Here is a 17,337-nt window from a genome sequence, read left to right as displayed (position 1 = left end):
TAGTTACAAAGCCTTACAAATTAATTACAAATTTTATCTGGATCTTCCAGATCTTTGTGGAAAGGGGCTCAAAAATCTGAAAGATCCAGACAAATCTGGAAGGTTGGCAACACTGGTCGTTCCAAGTAACGGGTTGGATTCGCTAGATGGAAGGCAGTCGTGTTCCAACCAGCGAATCCTCGTTGTAGTCAATAACTTATTGCAATGAAAATGTATATTTCGTATGGTCATGGGTCATTTGATTAATTATGACAAATGGCTTTATGCCAACTGACCTTATGTCATACGGAGCAGACTTAAGACAAACAATGGAATACGAAGTGTAGGGGATAGGATGTGTCTTCGAAAATGGCTTAGATTAAGAGAAACGACCAAATAAACTTTCACTCTCAATTTCGTTTTACTGTTTCACCTTTCTCTGCTAGAATTTCTTCTATATTCTTCTTCCCGTTGAGGTCGGTAAACCAGTTCAGATTATCCGCGATGATGTGATGGTTGTTACATCCTTCGCACGTGACTATAACCACACCTTTCTCGTAGGCTTGTTTCGATATGAAATGTGAATTCCTGGCCGCACATCGCTTACAAGTGTACGTGAGCTGAAGACGGTTGCTCTCAATTGTACCTAGATGCTGCCCTCGGCAAATGTGCGTTTCTAACGATGCACAAGATCCTGAAATTAAGTTGATATATTTTATGTATTTGAATTTGTGAATACTATATATATTTAAGATTACTTATTATTTGGTTCTGTAGTGATGGAATCCGTCTGCCAATGTGACTGTTGAGCACACCTAACGGACTAACTGGAATAGTACGGCAATATTGCCGAAGTACGTTGCACACCAAACGCCCTCGGTACATTTTTTGGACTTTATGTGACTCGAAATTACAGAATCTGGAAACAAATGAAGAAATTCTAGTTTAAATGAACCATTAGGCAGCGTCCATTTATTACGTATCGCTAAAATCGGAAATTTTTTACCGCCTCCCCTCTTCGTAACGCTTTTTGTATGAAAATGTCAACTTTTTGTATGAGCCGTAACGCTGGAGCTAACCGTCCCCTCCCCCTAGAGCGTTACGTAATTTGGTGATATTGTGTAAGTTGTGACAGCCCGGCAGGGCGGCCAAGAACAGGGTACTTCAACTTACCTTTGAATTTCGGGTGGAATTAAACATAAAAGAAAATAAATTTTGAAATTTTAAAACCTGTATTCTAATATGACCTGAACCGTCTCCAATCCTCCGACCAGAACCGTAGTAAAGAGGGGTGGAGTTGTGTACTGTGCATTTTTAATTTAGTGTTATTTTATTTTGTCATTATTAAGACTTGGCCTTCTTTTGCCGCATCGTAATTGGAATTTTATTATTATTATTATTATTATTATTATTTATTTATTGTTCAATGCAAGTTGGTGTAATACAGTTTACAATTTCTATACTTAACAGTGTTTTGTTTAACTTTCATCTGTAATTTCATACTTTATGATATCTTCAGCACTAAAGGACAAGATTGCAACAACAATGAAATTAGGTACCGTTTTGATTCATATTACGGACACTTAAGGCCCCAGTAAAGTATAACCCAGCATAGAGCATACAAAATAAATAATTTTGTATGATTCCTCAGCGTTATCGAGCGTCGGAAACCCTTAACTTTCGAATGGTGGGTAAAGAATACGCTTCCGCAACTTGAATAATCTTAAATAAATCAAAATGTGTGGCCTTTTCATGATTCTTATTCCGGACGCTTCCTCAATTTCGCCTCATATTCCGGACACTTTGATTCGGATTCCGGTAGATGAGGAAAAAGTCTTATCACAAAAAAAACCTCAGGAATTTATTTAATTTATCTTACATACTAGTATCACAGGGCTGCCAATAATTCTTGAATAAGTGCCCAAGTAACCAATAAGCTGTTAATATCGGCATCAAGTCGGTTCTATAGTCGATTTAAAGGCTTGGTCGACAGAGCTAATTGGAACTAGGGGAACTTACGTATTCTCGGCAATTTAAGCCGATGCTGGGCTTCTTTTGTAATTTTCTCGGACATCAGCAGACGAATTCCGTGTTTGTCTGCTTATATTTATGCGCTGCTCAATCCTCTATCGATTCACACCGACACACTTGTCAACATATGTTTCGAAACGTTTCTACAACGCTGCGAACATCCCTTGTCAGTGTGACTATTGTCGGCAGTCTCATTCTCTTCGGCAACTTTCCCATAACAACTGCAGGCGAATCTGTTCAGCAGCTCCAAATCAGTCGCATTTTGAGGCGTCTTCATTTGAATTGATGACATCTCTGGCGATATTGTTTGTACAGGCTGGAAAATCAAGTCAGTGGGAAGCGGACAGAGCAAAGAATCACCTGCATGTTTTCATTAATGTGTTTTGATAGAAAAATACTGTGTATTTGCCGTTTGAAATTTGGTTGCCGATAATAGTCGAATGGTGCCGAAGCCGTAAGTCTCCCTATATCATAATAAACGGCTGTTATAAAGCCACTTTTGGCGAATTATTTGGCTGATAAACAGCCTACTCGTACTGTGTCTCTGAAATGAGTGATGTCAAAATTTTATAGCAAGTGGCAAAAAAAAGTTGTTTATCTTCTGTTTGATTTTCATTTCTTTTATGCTCCCTCTGGAGACGTTTTTTTTTTCACTTTGCTGTGTGATTCAGGCTCAAACTGATGTTGTCGAAGTTCATATTTATAATTCCCGTCGCATTTTCCATCTGCTCCATCGATGCACGAGTGGATTGGGATGCTTAACGTCGTATTTAAAAGAAAAATGTTTGCAGCGATGTGTCTATTTTGTTCGGCTGAATCACGAGTGATGCTTGCTGGCGATGCCGGCAAGGAAGCGAAATTAACAGAAAAAACTATCGATAATGGATCAACATCACCCCCACAATCTTTTACAATCGAATTACGAATCTGTTCATATCTTAGAGCATCTTAAATTAAAACATTCATGATAACGCCGTTTATCGCAGGTTAGTTTTGTTTGAATTTTGGGACATCCAAGGTCTCCTGACACATTATTTTATTTTCTGCGGTGAGAGAAAAAAAAAGGCGGAGATATGTGTTTAGCTTCATTCTCTCGCATGTTGACATTTGCGTACGATATGAAATCTCTTTTAACGCCGTAATCCCGATTCAGTTTTGTTTTGGTTGATAAACGTCATGACACTAGGCCGTTTAGAAGCATTGACGGTCGTTGTGTACGGCTTATTGGCACAGGGCTTACAATCACTAAAATACAGCGTTATATACTCATATACGGCCAATATCAGTGCCTGATGGTCACAGTGCCTATAAGCATTCGAAAATGTTTTATGAAGCTAGTAAGCACTGAAATTCCGTTAAATGGCTCATATACCGCTTATAACAGTGCTTGTTGGTTTCCTGGGTGGATTTTCTGACATAGCACAACTTGTAGCAAATTTGTACATACTTTTTTCTATGAATTCTTGTATCGTTTCAATACATGCTAAACGATGCAACTTATCTGTCGAAAAATAATGGTCAAGATTGAAGATTATCTTCAACATTTTATTTTGCATTCGCTGGACTCGTTTGCGATGACTCACGGCGCAATCTTTCCATGCTGGTACACCATAGACAAGTACTGCCCGAAAAATGCTCTTGTAATAGTAGTTTACGGAACAAGTTGCAGAATGATGATTTTTACAGCACAAGTCGTAAATTTATCCTACGAGGCTTGCCGAGTAGGATAATTACGACGAGTGCTGTAAAAATCGAGTTCTGCAGCGAGTTACGTACAACATTTTTTGCAATTTCGTAGAAGACCTCTTGAGAGTATCAGAAATAACATCGGAATGCCTTCACCATCATTTTATTATTTCGGGAAAATTGTAGTGTAATGATTCATTACGCAACTCAAAACAGTTGCGTAATGAGAAAGCGTTGCGTAATGAATCATTACAGCACTGGTTTCAGTTGCGTAATGACTATGCCCACACTGCATATTTCAGTACAGGAAAGTAGGTCATTTCATGACAGATTGGCGTAATGAAAATCAGCCTATTACGATGAGAAATTGCAAAAAGTAACATTTTGTTACTAGTCTGTAGTTTGGAACGCCGATTTATCATGGAATGCAGACAGCGAATCAGTTTATTGCATTTTTCAATGCTATAGTTCACATGTTTATCAAACAATAGTTTCTTATCGTATAACACCCCCAGGTACTTGACTTCGTCACCCCATGGGATAGAAACACCACCTGCATTAATCTGTCTCGAAGGTAGATGTCTGGGTGAACGTTTTTTAGTGAAGAATATCGCCTGCGTTTTACCTGGATTTAATTTTATGCGCCATTTCCTTTGGAATTGTTCAAGTGAATTTTGAGCTGCTTGTAAGTGCGTAGTGATTATTTCGGGGTCCTTACCGATCGCCAAGAACCCTGTATCATCGGCGAAGAATGTGTAAACTACTCCATCGATCATGATGACGTCTGAAGTAAACACGTTGTAGAGAGTTGGACTAACAACCGAGCCTTGCGGTACTCCAAAAGGGATATCATACACATTCGATAGGCTACCATTTACTGAGACTCGAAACGATCTGCACTTAAGGAAGGAGTGCACCATTTTTACGAGATATGTAGGACATCTGCTTCGATGTAGTTTAAACACTACCGCTTCATGCCACACAGAGTCATACGCCTTCTCAATGTCGAGGAGAACCATTCCTACAGACTTTTTGTTGGCAAAAGCATTGCGAATGGTTTTCGAGACTCTCACTAACTGGTGTGTAGTTGAGTGAGCGGGTTTGAATCCAAACTGTTCTTTCGGAATCGTTTGGCTAGTCTCTAGATGCCGATTTAATCTATTCAGTATTACCCTTTCCAGAACCTTGCTCAAGGTGTTGAGCAGGCTAATCGGTCTGTAATTACCAGGGTCGGTTTTATATTTATTCGGCTTGGCTATGGGAATAACTGTGGCGCATTTCCAGGACTCCGGAAAATATGAAAATTTGAGGCATGCGTTCACCAACTTTGTCAAGAAGACTATCCCCTTGCGTGATATATTTTTCAATAAGATGTTACGTACTCCATCTTTGGGCCCTATTCTGAATATCACTTTCACGCTCACTTACACTTCACCTTCCAGTCACTTCACTTGTTTTGCTCTATTCCCGATGTCACGGACGGTGAAGTGACTGAAAATGAACTCAGCGGAGTGACAACTGCAGTGAAGTGGTATTCATAATAGCATTATTTATAGTGAGATGCCACGAATAGTCTGTTGCGTTGAATGGTTTTTGAACATGATGAGGTAATAGAAATGTCTTCGTTTACTATTTGTCCGATTCGAATTGTAGAATTTTGAATCAATGTATCGAGAATTACATAACTATTACAATACAGGTTTGTTTGGTGCGACTTTGAAAGTTGATTTGAAGCTTTCGCGCGATTATAAACTGTTAAATTTAAATCAGATTATCCAAATTATAATCAATAATTCGAATAACTTAACAGTTTTAATTGAATGTAGAACATATGTTATGTCTAACAAGAATTGTATTCGTGCTCCTTCAAGCGTCGGATGCCTTTTGAATTTCATAGGCAAGGATATAGTGGTTTGGTAGATAATTAGAAAAAGGGTTTCGTTGACTACTAAATACTTTAATATATTTTAAATAGTGGTGAACGCAAACGATTATTGGGGAATCTGATGAATACATTTCGAGATAGATCATTTTTTTAGCTTCTAATTGTCTATCACGTTTAAAATATTAAATGTTATTTTTGAAGTACGGAGCGCTTATTGATTCTCGGCAGAAGACCTAACTCAATACTTTGTAAACAACAGCTAAAACCATGCTCATTTTATTATTTAAAATAAATATTTTTTTTAGAGTTTGATAAAATAGATTTCGTTGTAATCCTTTTATCAATAAACTTTTTATTTGTAAGTCATTTATTTAATCCTACTAGAAATATAACAAGTTTATGTTTTATTAGAGCTGGTTTGTGTGTGTGTGTGTGTGATACAATCCACCTCCCACTGGCCGGCAGTGCTTTTATGGAAGAAAATTGTATGCATGTATTTAATGATACCCTTCGATATCTTTATATCTGCAGACAATTTTAGCCCAGGAGATGAAAGGTGATAGCTCTACTGAAATTCCAACGACCCATTTCAAGAATGGCAGTAAATACACACACATTCTGAGGTCATTTTTATTTACAGTAAGCCCCGCATAAAAACATCCAGATATCAAATGGATATATGCAATGTTTTTACACTTCCCGAAGCGAAAATTATATTTTCGACCCTGGCACGTATTTAGTTTGAATTGGTAATAAGTGAGTAAAGTAAACAATAATAAAGAACGATTTTACCAGGATGTGAAGCAGTTTTTCTCCGTCGCTGCACTGGGGTTTCCGTAAAACACTATACACTTTTTCACTGCACTCCACGCGTAACACGTTCGATCCTGACCGCATCACCCGCCCCGCAGGAGCAAGCGTCGCAGTCAAAGGATCACACACTACTGCAAAACAGGGGAAAAAAATCTCCGGCAACGAAAATACGCGCGAATCCGTCAGAAAAATCAATCGGACGACGCAAAACCGAACTGTCCTGCTTGGGCTTCACGAAACACTACCCAGCAAGGCGCTCCAAAACAGGGAAAAAAAATCCAGCAACGAAAATACGCGCGAATCCGTCAGAAAAATCAATCGGACGACGCAAAACCGAACTGTCCTGCTTGGGCTTCACGAAGCACTACCCAGCAAGGAGCTCCAAAACAGGGGAAAAAATTCTCCGGCAACGAAAATACGCGCGAATCCGTCAGCAAAATCAATCGGACGACGCAAAACCGAACTGTCCTGCTTGGGCTTCACGAAGCACTACCCAGCAAGACGCTCCAAAACAGGGGAAAAAAATTCTCCGGCAACGAAAATACGCGCGAATCCGTCAGAAAAATCAATCGGACGACGCAAAACCGAACTGTCCTGCTTGGGCTTCACGAAGCACTACCCAGCAAGACGCTCCAAAACAGGGGAAAAAAATTCTCCGGCAACGAAAATACGCGCGAATCCGTCAGAAAAATCAATCGGACGACGCAAAACCGAACTGTCCTGCTTGGGCTTCACGAAGCACTACCCAGCAAGACGCTCCAAAACAGGGGAAAAAAATTCTCCGGCAACGAAAATACGCGCGAATCCGTCAGCAAAATCAATCGGACGACGCAAAACCGAACTGTCCTGCTTGGGCTTCACGAAGCACTCTATGTTTTATTAGAGCTGGTTTACTGCAAAAAAGTGATCGCTTGTCTCGATGCGTGTAAAATTTCTTGGAAATCAAGGAAATGATTTATCTTTAATCGCAGTACGCAGTTGAGCAGAAATGTAATTTGAAATGGAGCTCTTTGTTGGAAATATCATGATCCTTTCAGTCAAGTATTTGTTTACTTTTCTTGAACGTAGTATTGCACTTATCCTTTGAACTACTTTGAAGTTAACAATAAAGCAATTGTATGATTTTTGTGCCTCCTCCAGTAGGTCCAACTGCATACTTATGGTCTAATCCACCGGTGTACTAAATTTACTCGGTCTGAGAATTGTGACACTTGAGCGGGGCACGCTCCCGTATGATCCCCACGTGATCTGGACCCGCTCTAGTGTCAAAATTCTTCGACCGAGTCAGTTTAGTACACCCGTGGATAAGACCATTGTTCCGTCATATTTGTTTTACATATATTGGCCCATGCCTAAAGTCTAATTTGCAACGTGCGTTTTTTTACGCTATGAGATCTCTCGTTGATTTCTGGCAGAAATTTTCTACAGCGAATCCCTTTCGGATTTACCATTATGTTTTCTTTTGCGTACAGAAAAACGGTTTTGAAATCACTCAAGAACACTTCTGCCTCAATTTCCCACAAATAAAGATAGGCCAATAGATTACTTTGAGGCGGCAAACCGAACCTAAACATATTGTTCTACTTTCTAAAATAACAAAAATATAAGATTTATTAATTAAAAAGCAGAAAAAATGCTGTTTTGAGCTTATTTCATTCTTCGTGACAACTCTTCACCACCGCAAACGGCGGTGTAAAGTTTCCACTTCAAGTGATTGCTTTTGTCGATCTTCGCCGGGTAGCGTGCCATTCGTAATAGCTCGTGTTCATGCGCGCGATCACTTGCGATGAACTTCTCCACATTTTCTCACTTAGGTGATATCCGTAATAGGAAAGTGATCACTTCACCGTTTTGTCACCGTGAGTGAAATCCGTAATAGGGCCCTTTACCTGGTGCTTTTTTCGACTTCATCCTATGTATAATGGTACGTATTTCCTTGGGTTTAGCGTAGCTACTAGCATCAGTATTTAGATCTGGTTGAAGAGAGATCTCCCGTATACAGTCACTCACTGCAGTGTTGGTGTTGAAGTCACCTGGCAAGAAATTCCTATGAGCTTTTGCGAAACTTACCGCAAGTGCTTCCGCTTTTCCCGCTGGTGAGGCGATATGTGATTCCCCGATTTTAAGAGGTGGATTATATTTACACTTGTTACGCAGTTGTTTGCTAATTTTCCAAAACTGGTTGCTACCAGCATCCAGCTCTTCCAACATAACGCCAAATTTATGGAATTTGTGTTCTGCTACTTCCTTTTGTATTCTTAGGCTTAGAGTTGACACGATCATTCCCATCAGTGGATCCCTTCGTCGATAGTATTGGCGCCGTCTTACATTTCTGAGTCGGATGAGTTGTTTCACAGCTTCTGGAAGGGTTGGTTGGTATTGATGTGAGTTGACGAGCGGAACAGATAGACCTTCAGCCTCGGAGATCGCTTCCGTCAGAGAGTCGATCGCTTCGTTGATTTTCTCTGGGCAATCAATTGTAGAGACTACACTATCCGACAAATTAATCTTTGCATCCAACTGTCTACGGAATCGAGTCCAATCTGCACAATGGCAGCATCGGTGTTGATGAACGGTTGGATTGAATGGTATTTCTATATCAATCGCGAAAGTCACTGGGAGGTGGTCCGAAGACAGGTCGTGGATCACTTTCGGTACTGATAAGTTGAATCTGTTGTTGGACACAGTCAAGTCTAGCGTAGAAGGTTTACCCACAGACAAAGTTTACCTCTTCCAGCGGGAATGTAGGTGTGGGATTCTGGTGCGTGTATGGTTAAACCGAAATTCCTGGCAGTTCGTTACAAAACATTCCCGGCTTTAATAGCTTTCACACAGTTCCAAGCTCGATGTCGTGCGTTGAAATTGCCTATCACAAATAGGGGCTCGTTTGATTGGAATAACTTGCGTGTATCTCTTCGAAACTGTTCGATACGATGATTATTCGACCCTCCAGGATAGTATGCAGCAATGAACCGTATAGAAGTATTAGCGGTGTTGATAATTAATTGATTTTTTTTCGAGTATGGACGCCAGTCAACGACTACACTGAATAAGTATCGAACTTTCCTCAAATCTTGGAGTTTGTATGTTCCACGTTTGAAGGCAACCACGAACAGAGCACTATCGCCAGACGACGACGCACTTAACATCTTAACATTCAGTGGATCAATGTCACATGTTTTCAATTGGGTCCTAAAACCCTGTCCCAATTTTAGTGCCAAACGCTTACGTTTAGGCCAAAAACACATGTTTACTCAATTTTCTAATGTTTTCCGTTGGTTTAATCCCAAAAAAAAATTATTAGATTTTGTCACATCCTTTGGCTTAAACTCAAATTTTGGGTGTATTTTGTTTTCCGTGTCCCTTATGAAATGTCAGATAGGAACAACCCCAGTGGTCGAACTAAAATCCCTGGTGGTGTTTTTGTCGACTAAGCGAACGTCAAACATGATCAAAAGTGTCAAGGTTCATTTATGGACCAAATTTTCAAATTAAAGTTTAAACATGATATAGTCATTATTTGAGCGGGAAAAATTGCTAAAGTAATTACAGTAACATGCTTTTTCGTGTTATTAAATAAAAACAAGATTTCATTACAAATTTGAGGACCCAATTCTTCAGTCACTTCTTCAATGCTGAACACTGGCAAACCAGATAGAAAGAATCTGTTTGGGGTTTCGTCAGGGAGACTGTGTGTGTAGAAACGAATTTCGTTATCTCTGCAATGGCTGCAATGTGAAACGAATGTGCTGAAAATGTTTTGACTTTTCACTGTGATCTGTATCACTCCTCGGCCAATGCGTTGAATGTAGTCGCCTTTGCTAATTGCTAATGAGGTAGCAATAGCATTGATTTCGGTCACACTTTTGTTGTACACGTAGATGGGTGGACAGCGCACTTTTTTACTGGACGTTGGGATTTCGTTGTGAGCTTGAGCTAGATCCTCATGTTGGTCGTCATCAATCGCCAGCATATCAAACTCGTTGTGGGTAGCAATCCCAGCAACCAGCGGTGTTTCCCTTGCAGCATCTACTCGAGCTGGACTATTGTTTGCACGACGTGGGGATGACGTTTGCTCATTGTTCTCGAACATCGTGGTTAGGTGCGATGCAGACTTTTGGTGGAGTCGAATTTTGGATTTCTCATAATTCCTCCTAATCACTATGTTTGAGGGACCACTTGAACCCGCTGCATCCTTTTGGGAAGAGACCGGGTGGTTTGGTGGTAGTTTACCCAGTTTTTAAGAATTTAGCTAACCGAATTTACGACTTTTGGTAAAGACTAATATTGGGCCGTATGAATAAAATGTAGTAAAGTTGAGTTTACTACATTCTCGGTAGTAAACGCTATATGTGGAACACGAGTGGAACATGTTTGTGTCATTTTCCTTTCTACACGTTTCGAACATACTACAAACAACGTATTGCTATGAATAAAGGTAGCATTTACTACAAAGCTACTGGTAGTTAGCTTCAGAGGTTGCTACACATGCTTTGAGATTGCGGAATTGAATGGAATAATTTACTTTTGAGTAAAAATCACGGGAAAACGATATGAGTTTTGATATTTCGGAAGGTATTTTGAGTTTTGCTTAGGAATTCTGAGGTTACGAAAACATTTGCCCTGCCAATTCTGAGATTCTAGTAACATTACCGGCAGTAGCAATTTGTAATATCCGTGTGAATTCTGGCATTACGATAATTATGTTATTTTCTAGGAATTTTAGGATGTCGGTAGGAATTCAGATATTTATAATGTAATACTGAATTTTACGTGTAAATTCTGACATCTCAGATTTCCTTTGGAATTCCGGAATTCCTGTAGGAACTTTGGGATTCCGATAGGGATGTCGGATTTTTTATGATAATTCTGGAAGTTTAAATACCATTCTAGGAATATTGCGGATATATTTGAGATCTGGGAAATGGGATTCCGGATATTAATCTCTTGGAATTCTGTGGGTATCTTTGAGACGGTATGTCTGTAAGAATCTATGAGATTGCGGTGGGATTCCTGCGAATTATTGTGTGAATATTTGTAATTCTGAAAATCAATCTTTGTAACTATTGTAAATACCTTTAAGATTCCGTTGATCTCCAGTTCCGTTGGAATTTCAAAGCAGAGCTTTAATATAAACCTTTTGAATGTCGGTAAATGTTTTATAGATTCCAATGGGATTTTTTTTTGTGAAATCGATAAAAAATTTAATAATTTCAAAGGGAATCCTGGTATTTTAGGGGAGATCCTCATTGAATTCTAACGACTACCAATGGAATCACTACAATTCCCATAAAAATCTCTACATTCTAAGTTCTAGAAATTCCAAGGATACTATCAGAAACCCCACCAAAATAACGAGAATATCACAGAAACACTTAGAACTTCCGGAATTCAACATGCTGTTAAGAAAACACACGGGGAACATCAAAATTCTACCGCAATTTCACCAGAATCTCAGTACTGGTGCTAGAAAATATGTGGTTCCTAATTTGATAGCTGTAATCTCAAGATCTCTTCATAGATGTTAAGCTAATATTTAAAAAAATCAATCACTGGCGTTGGCGAAGACCGAGAACCACTCAGAAAATTCTTTGATGTACCATCATCATAAAATCATAGACATAAAGGGAATACCAGACTATTCGCAAAATTACACTACAAATCTTGTCAAATTACAGCACCTTCATGATTTTGTGCAAATTTTCGCGTAATCGATTAGATTCCATGCATTAACTTCATATGCATGATTGTATTAATTTTAAGCATCACTCTGAATAGATTGTTCTTTACGTGCAGAATCACTCTGCACTCTGAATGGAAATTTCTTAACGTGCAGCTTCAGTCACTGCTCATGTTCGAAAGTAGTAAGTACTACATGTTCGAAAAGTTTTTTATTCATACCAAATGTGTAGTAAACTTTGTGGATTTTGTTTTTGAGTAGATGCTACATGTAGTAAAGTTAACGTTTTTTATTCATATCACCCATTGTGAACGATGTTTACACGTCGGCAACTTGCAAAGAACTGGAATTTTCTAGACTTTCCCGGGCATAGAGTATAATCGTACCTGTCACACAATATACGAATGCGAAAATGGCAACTTTCGCAAAGAAAGCTCTCAGTTAATAACTGTGGAAGTGTTCATAAGAACACTTAGCTGAGAAGCAGGCTCTGTCCCAGTGAGGACGTAAGTAAATCAACCCAAAATTGAGTATATTTTTCTAATGGAATTAAAGGCAAACTACCTAGTGGGGACCTTGGAAATTTAGCCAAAATTGAGTTATTGGGCTCAACTACGGAATTGCGTTGAAACAACCCAAAATTGAGTTGAATTCCGTCTCCGTGTGTCTTATTCAATATAATATATACTAAGGGTATATTCTCAATTTTCATAATGCCAAAAATTGTCGTTTTTGACACCCACCCACCCCCTCGTACCGCTTTTTGTATGAACAATTGAATAAGACATCCATCCAACCCCTTCAGCGTTATGTAATTTGTGAATGGGCCCTAACCATCTCGTTGCGCCCACGTTGGCGCAATATATAAATAGAAAAAAAAAATAGAATGGTGGATACAGCGCAACAGTCGCTCTAAATCTCTCACTGTGGCGTAGTTGGTTAACGCGCCCAGTCTAGCGTCCTACCTGTCTACGTTGACAGGTACTGGCACCATTGTTTTCACAGGGTGTCTACTCGTTTAGCGAAATGAAATTCCCTGATATTTCCAGGTTTTTCCAGGTTTTATAAAAATAATTCCAGGTTCAATTTTATATATCTAAAACAAATTAATGACAAATTTTAAAGTGTGTTAGATTTAATAACTATTTATACACTTCTAAACATTATGCAAAGCATGCTGAAATGGAACAGTTTTATATCCAATATTACAATATGAAGATGATAACAATACCAAAGCCACTTTTGGGGCCCAGATAGCCGTAGCGGTAAACGCGCAGCTATTCAGCATGACCAAGCTGAGGGTCGTGAGTTCGAATCCCACCGGTCTAGGATCTTTTCGGTTTGGAAATTTTCTCGACTTCCCAGGGCATAGAGTATCTTCGTACCTGCCACACGATATACACATGCAAAAATGGTCATTGGCATAGTAAGCTCTCAGTGAATAACTGTGGAAGTGCTCATAAGAACACTAAGCTGAGAAGCAGGCTCTGTCCCAGTGGGGACGTAACGCCAGAAAGAAGAAGAAGACGTTTTATTCAAAGGAATCGTGTTTGCCAATGATGATGTCTTTTATTTCGTATGTAAGAGCTCTGTGAACTGAACAAGTGCATCGGTATGTTTCTTTTTTAAAGCATTTTTAGTACAGATTATGTACCACTTATTTCCATCGGTCGTTTGGATAACTAAGACAGTTTCATGGGCGCAAAATTAACTTTATTTGGATAGTTGGCAATATTTTACAATAAATATTAAGTTTGCCGATGTGTTAGCAAGTTATCATACAGTTATGACCTGCAAAAAATAAAACAAATTCTTTAAAACATCTCAAATTGAATCGATCGTGTTAATGATCATCTGCTACATATTTAAGTAGATAACCTATTTAAATTAGCACAAACAATTCGTAAAACTTTTGGATCCCGGATCCATTTTTTATTTTGGATAATAGAAACACGGATTATCAAGCCCCTGGGTAATCGCGTTCGACCGTATAACATTTAACTGTATGAATAAATTATATTCACACATTTAACTGTATGAATAAATTATAAATGTTTACATTTCATTCAAAAAAGTTCTAAATTAATCATGATTGTTAAGAAATTTCGAATTTAAAGTTGTTCAAATTCCAGTTTACTTTTAAAAATCTTTTTTTCTGAAATTAAATATTTTGAGTGAGTGAGTTTCTTGAAAGTATGAAATTTAGAAACCTCTTTCCAGGAAAAAAGAGATTAAAAAGTAAATAATGAAAAAGAGACCAAAAAGAGATCAAACAGTAATCAAAAAACGAAACCTAACAGGAACCAGGACAAAATAGTTTAATCAGACCAGACATTTATCTGAAAATATTTTTAAAACTTTTTTTTTTTTTCAAATAATTTTTCGCGACATTACGACGACATACCAGCACATCTGGTATATGCCAGTGAAGGACAAACATTAATTGATGTATTACGACGACATTACGAGAGGGATGGATTGATATCTATATTTAAAATATTCACTCTCCAAAAATTTTCCTAAGGAATTCTTCCAAAAATTTTGTTTTGGATATCTCAAAATAGAACCAGGATTTTTCCATTACATTATCACAAAAAATACCTCAAGACTTTCATCAGAAATTCCTTCACATATTATTTCAGATATTTTTTTGAAAAAGCCCTTAGACCTCGAGGATTTTATCCGGTGATTCTCCAATCAGTTTTTCTAGAACATCCTCCACAACTCCCGTTTAAAACATGTTGTAATATTCAACCGGAAACTTCTCTAGATGCCTCCAAGGATTTCTCAGGATTTTCTACAAAATTGTTCTTCAGAATTTTTATAAGATTTTGACTACAAATTTCTCTGAGGATACCTTCAGGAATTACTTCCGAGATTGCTCCTAGGATTTCTCCGGAAATTCTTCTATTAATTTTAAGAAATTTCTCAAGAAATTTTTCAAAACTTTTTTCTCAAGCATTCTTTCAAGAGTTTTCACCAAGGAAATTTGAATGTAATTTCCCAGAAAGCTGAGAAATTTTTGAGAAAATTCGTGACGTATTCCTACAGCAAATTTACGGGTATCTCTGTTACAGTTATTTATGTAATTTCTTAGGTCACCCTTGATCAAAGAGGATTTTCTTACTCTTGAAAAACTTTTAGAGGCTTTCCAATATTATTGCTACTATAATAAAAAAAGAAAAATCATAATAGCTCGCAAGATATTGCGCAGGATCTACTGGAACACAGGACGAAATTACTAGAAAATTGTGTAGGATTAATCATTCCTACAATCGAAGGATTTCGTAGAAAAAAATTGCTGAGGTGTTAAATTGTGTGGAACCTTAAATGAACTTTTCAAAATTCCATGGAGATTTTTTAAGAAATTCATTGAAAAATGTTTGGATGAACTCCAGTGATCTTTGGATGAAATGCTGGAGAAATTCCTAGAAAAATACTCTAAAGAAACTTAACAATGAAACACAGGTCGAATTGAGGGAATTATTCGAAATGTTCTTAATATATTCACACGAATAATCCCTCAAGGAGCTTTTGGATCTTTTCTTTGGAATAACCGTAGATGAAATGACGTTGAAATTCTTGTCGAGTTTTCTTTGGAGAAATTCTGTGAGAAACTTTGGATATCTCTAAGATTAACGACTGTAGAATTCGGTTGGATAGTCCTAGAGGTGGTAACGTTGAAATATTCAAGGATTGCCTGAAGCAAATTATGGAGGAACTCCTGTAAGCATCCTATGAAAAAAATGCTGAAGGAATTTCTTGAAGAATTCCTGATAAAATCTCTGGAAAAACCACTAGGATATTTCCTTAGGCTGTTCTCGAGAAATACGAAAAGAAATTTTGCATCTCAGTAATTGGAAAGCAAGATAACGAAAAAAGAAAGACTACTTTGGTTAAAATAGAGACTGCAGATACCTTTTATCAAAAATAGAGACTTTTTAGAGACTTGCATAAAAATGGTATTTAAAAAGAAACCTGCTACCAGCCCTAGATATGTTAATCCTTGACCGAATAAATTTAGATACCGTAATCCGGGGTACTTTTATCAGCGGGGTAACATTGATCGGAATGACTCATCTCGTAAAAAGTTCGTATCATCATTTATTGATGGAACATTTCCAAATCACGAATGGTGCTTCTCTTTCTTATATTCATAAGCTAATATAAGTGAGGGTTTTTGCGAAAATTGCGTTTACATTATGCGTAAATTTGTAAACTTTTCGAAACAATGATTTCAATGGGTAAGGATGACATTACCAAAGATTCATGTCTCACATAAGTTCTGCAAACGATATTAGCAAGGAAAATGAGGTTCTTACTAAAAATGGCATCGCTAAAAACGATTCCGTTGTCAAAATTTTTAAAAGTATGCTCAATTAAGCAATATTAGCGAATTACTGTAAAGAATATAGAATTCCCTTAGAAAATTGCCTACCTTTAGGCGTATTCCATGGTTCGAAGTGTTTTTAATTTTAAAATAACTCAAAAAGTAAATGACTTGTAAGCGTTTGACCTTCATATTCGGCTTCGGGGGCCATGATTTAAGTAACAATATTTTCAATATTACCGAACGTTGTTTACATAGATGATCAATGTTACCCCATATCAGCTAAATCAAAAAATCACTTAAAACATTTTTTTTAAACATGCTTAAATCTTTCAAAAAACAAAATGCAGTATATAGTCACGAGCTATGTGTGGCAGTACTTGTTTTAAAAATATAAAATTTGCAATATTTGCATTTTCAAACGAAATCTTTAAGAAATATTCAAAAAATGATCAATGTTCCCCCGGATTACGGTACATTAAAAACATCAATCATGTTTTGATAAGCTGATAAAAATTCTTACTCGAATAGATTCTCACTCATCCAGCTCATAAAGCGCTTGGAGAGCGGCGCAGCCGAATTTTTTTTCGAATGAAGATAGTTTTCTTAACGATAGCTCTGGGTTATAACGCAAAAATCCTTTATCGTGAACATATTCTATCATGAATTACTGCCTCAAAATAATTTCCCAGATTGTGATCGAAATTCCCTGCGAATTCCAGGTTTTTTCCAGGTTGAATAAAATTCCCTGATAATTCCAGGTTTTCCAGGTTTTTCCAGGTAGTAGACATCCTGTTTCAGATCTCCCAAAGGAGAGAAAGAGAACGATTTTCTGAAGACGTCACCGTGCAATGGGCAATAGGTAGGGTGATCAAATTATTTTGGACAGTGCGTTACGCGTATATAATTTGGCCATTTACGGCAAAATTAAAC

At 37.8% G+C, this 17,337-nt stretch overlaps 1 long non-coding RNA gene across 1 annotated transcript in view; it reads right to left on the bottom strand.

Moving 5' to 3' along the window:
- Positions 1 to 381: 381 nt before the first annotated feature.
- Positions 382 to 17,337, bottom strand: part of LOC5568542 — a 52,794-nt gene continuing 35,838 nt past the window's right edge. The window contains exons 2-3 of the long non-coding RNA XR_002501855.1: positions 738 to 898; positions 382 to 673 (exon numbers count right to left, since the gene is read on the bottom strand). This is a non-coding gene — a long non-coding RNA (uncharacterized LOC5568542). The remainder of the gene's footprint in view (positions 674 to 737; positions 899 to 17,337) is intronic.

The sequence above is a fragment of the Aedes aegypti genome, chromosome 1, assembly GCF_002204515.2.
Source record: "Aedes aegypti strain LVP_AGWG chromosome 1, AaegL5.0 Primary Assembly, whole genome shotgun sequence".
Classification (NCBI taxonomy): Eukaryota; Metazoa; Arthropoda; class Insecta; order Diptera; family Culicidae; genus Aedes; species Aedes aegypti.
The sequence above is the reverse complement of the archived record's forward strand: the minus strand, read 5'-3'. Positions and strand labels throughout refer to the sequence as shown.